At 41.1% G+C, this 3,594-nt stretch overlaps 1 pseudogene; it reads left to right on the top strand.

Annotated features, from left to right (window-relative positions):
- Positions 1-184: 184 nt before the first annotated feature.
- LOC130301093 (U2 spliceosomal RNA) lies at positions 185-292 on the top strand (annotated as a pseudogene).
- Positions 293-3,594: the final 3,302 nt, after the last annotated feature.

The raw sequence follows: 3,594 nt of genomic DNA, 5'->3' as shown, positions 1-3,594 counted from the left end.
GTGAAATGGACTCCCATCTTCCTGCTTAGCAATAATGATATGGGTTTAGGGTCTGCTGTGTGTACTGGTGGGTGACTGCCACCCAGCCAGAGTGTGTATGGGAGGCTGCCAGCCAGCCTCCCTTCCTACAAGTAGTGATGGTGCATGTGAAGGGGACAGCGTTGGTTCCTCCCCTTTCACAGTTATCACTTATCATCCTTCCTTTTGGCTGGTATCAAATGTGGTGTCTGTTTATATCAGTTTAATATCTGATATGTCCCCTATCTGGTAGCATATATTAAGTGCACCACCAGGTTTCAGTGTTGGAAAGAAAGATTACCTGTTTATTTGCTGCTGCAGCTGCTTGCTGGCTAGTCCAGTGGGTCCCTACTGCAGGCAAAAGACAATAGGTGGTGCCTATGTGCCTAGGTGGATAGGACATCAGCTATGAGGCATTTGTTTGTACAAACTGCTGCTCACAACTAATGTTGTAATATAGTGTCTCCATCTGCTGGTGGTATTGAATAAGCAATAGTGCAATGATAGGGTCTGAAAAAGAAGAAAAATAAGAAGCAGCAGCATATGAAAAAAGGAGGAAAGAAGGAAAACATGGAGAGAAGAAAAAAAAGAAGGTAAAAATGAGGTGAAAACATGTTTAAGAAAGTATTTCCATCTCTCTCTCTCTCTATATGTATTTATATATATATATATATATATATTTAAAAGAAAAAAAATTATATATATACATATATACATATAGAGAGAGAGAGATAAATATATATAGAGATAGATGGGTGGATAGATAGATAGATAGATAGATAGAGAGATACACATACACACATACACACATACACACATACATACATACATAGATATGTGTGTATTGTTGGAGTTGCAAACATGGGTGCACTTGACAAACTCAGTGCGGCTATTCCCCATTGAAAGATTGTTGCACCCAGGACCCTTAGCACTGTGATATGCTACTCAATACCACTGGCATGGCCAGGTGTAAACAACATCTGACCTTTGTTGTGTATGTAACCATGGAGATTGTGATGTCGCCTAGGCTCACCAAAGAACAGCCTTGTCAGAAGCAGCACTGCCATGAGCAGAAGTAGCAGCACCATAGGTTGTCAAATAAGTTGGATTTAACCAAGACAAGTGAGTCCAATAGGATGCAGGTATGTCCTCTATCCATACAGCTTCCCATGGCTGTTGGTTTTATACCGTTTGGGGACAGCCAAGGAGGCGTCAGCAGGCAACACAGGTAAGTGTGTGCTTGTGTGTGTGTGTGTGTGTGTGTGTGTGTGTGTTTCCTATGCAGATCCTAAACCCAGTATCAAATGCAAGTAGGAGGAGTAAGAAGGGTTCCTGCCAAAGCCAGGTTATGGATTGCATTTAAAAATGGTCCATCAGAGTGAAATGGACTCCCATCTTCCTGCTTAGCAATAATGATATGGGTTTAGGGTCTGCTGTGTGTACTGGTGGGTGACTGCCACCCAGCCAGAGTGTGTATGGGAGGCTGCCAGCCAGCCTCCCTTCCTACAAGTAGTGATGGTGCATGTGAAGGGGACAGCGTTGGTTCCTCCCCTTTCACAGTTATCACTTCTCATCCTTTCTTTTGGCTGGTATCAAATGTGGTGTCTGTTTATATCAGTTTAATATCTGATATGTCCCCTATCTGATAGCAGATATTAAGTGCACCACCAGGTTTCAGTGTTGGAAAGAAAGGTTATCTGTTTATTTGCTGCAGCTGCAGCTGCTTGCTGGCTAGTCCAGTGGGCCCCTACTGCAGGCCAAAGACAATAGGTGGTGCCTATGTGCCTAGGTGGATAGGACATCAGCTATGAGGCATTTGTTTGTACAAACTGCTGCTCACAACTAATGTTGTAATATAGTGTCTCCATCTGCTGGTGGTATTGAATAAGCAATAGTGCAATGATAGGGTTTGAAAAATAAGAAGCAGCAGCATAGGAAAGAAGGAAAACATGGAGAGAAGAAAAAAAGAAGGTAAAAATGAGGTGAAAACATGTTTAAAAAAGTATTTCCATCTCTCTCTCTCTATATGTATATACATATATATATATATATATATATTTAAAAGAAAAAAAATTATATATATATATATATATATATATATATACATATAGAGAGAGAGAGAGAGAGATAAATATATATAGAGATAGTTGGGTGGATAGATAGATAGATAGATAGATACACATACATACATACATACATACATACATACGTGTGTATTGTTGGAGTTGCAAACATGGGTGCACTTGACAAACTCAGTGCGGCTATTCCCCATTGAAAGATTGTTGCACCCAGAACCCTTAGCACTGGGATATGCTACTCAATACCACTGGCATGGCCAGGTGTAAACAACATCTGACCTTTGTTGTGTATGTAACCATGGAGATTGTGATGTCGCCTAGGCCCACCAAAGAACAGCCTTGTCAGAAGCAGCACTGCCATGAGCAGAAGTAGCAGCACCATAGGTTGTCAAATAAGTTGGATTTAACCAAGACAAGTGAGTCCAATAGGATGCAGGTATGTCCTCTATCCTTACAGCTTCCCGTGGCTGTTGGTTTTATACCGTTTGGGGACAGCCAAGGAGGCGTCAGCAGGCAACACAGGTAAGTGTGTGCTTGTGTGTGTGTGTGTGTGTGTTTCCTATGCAGATCCTAAACCCAGTATCAAATGCAAGTAGGAGGAGTAAGAAGGGTTCCTGCCAAAGCCAGGTTATGGATTGCATTTAAAAATGGTCCATCAGAGTGAAATGGACTCCCATCTTCCTGCTTAGCAATAATGATATGGGTTTAGGGTCTGCTGTGTGTACTGGTGGGTGACTGCCACCCAGCCAGAGTGTGTATGGGAGGCTGCCAGCCAGCCTCCCTTCCTACAAGTAGTGATGGTGCATGTGAAGGGGACAGCGTTGGTTCCTCCCCTTTCACAGTTATCACTTCTCATCCTTCCTTTTGGCTGGTATCAAATGTGGTGTCTGTTTATATCAGTTTAATATCTGATATGTCCCCTATCTGGTAGCATATATTAAGTGCACCACCAGGTTTCAGTGTTGGAAAGAAAGATTACCTGTTTATTTGCTGCTGCTGCAGCTGCTTGCTGGCTAGTCCAGTGGGTCCCTACTGCAGGCAAAAGACAATAGGTGGTGCCTATGTGCCTAGGTGGATAGGACATCAGCTATGAGGCATTTGTTTGTACAAACTGCTGCTCACAACTAATGTTGTAATATAGTGTCTCCATCTGCTGGTGGTATTGAATAAGCAATAGTGCAATGATAGGGTCTGAAAAAGAAGAAAAATAAGAAGCAGCAGCATATGAAAAAAGGAGGAAAGAAGGAAAACATGGAGAGAAGAAAAAAAAGAAGGTAAAAATGAGGTGAAAACATGTTTAAGAAAGTATTTCCATCTCTCTCTCTCTCTATATGTATTTATATATATATATATATATATATTTAAAAGAAAAAAAATTATATATATACATATATACATATAGAGAGAGAGAGATAAATATATATAGAGATAGATGGGTGGATAGATAGATAGATAGATAGAGAGATACACATACACACATACACACATACACACATAC

The sequence above is a fragment of the Hyla sarda genome, unplaced genomic scaffold (assembly GCF_029499605.1).
Source record: "Hyla sarda isolate aHylSar1 unplaced genomic scaffold, aHylSar1.hap1 scaffold_1109, whole genome shotgun sequence".
In the NCBI taxonomy this organism is placed as follows: Eukaryota; Metazoa; Chordata; class Amphibia; order Anura; family Hylidae; genus Hyla; species Hyla sarda.
This window is presented reverse-complemented; position numbering and strand designations above follow the sequence as displayed.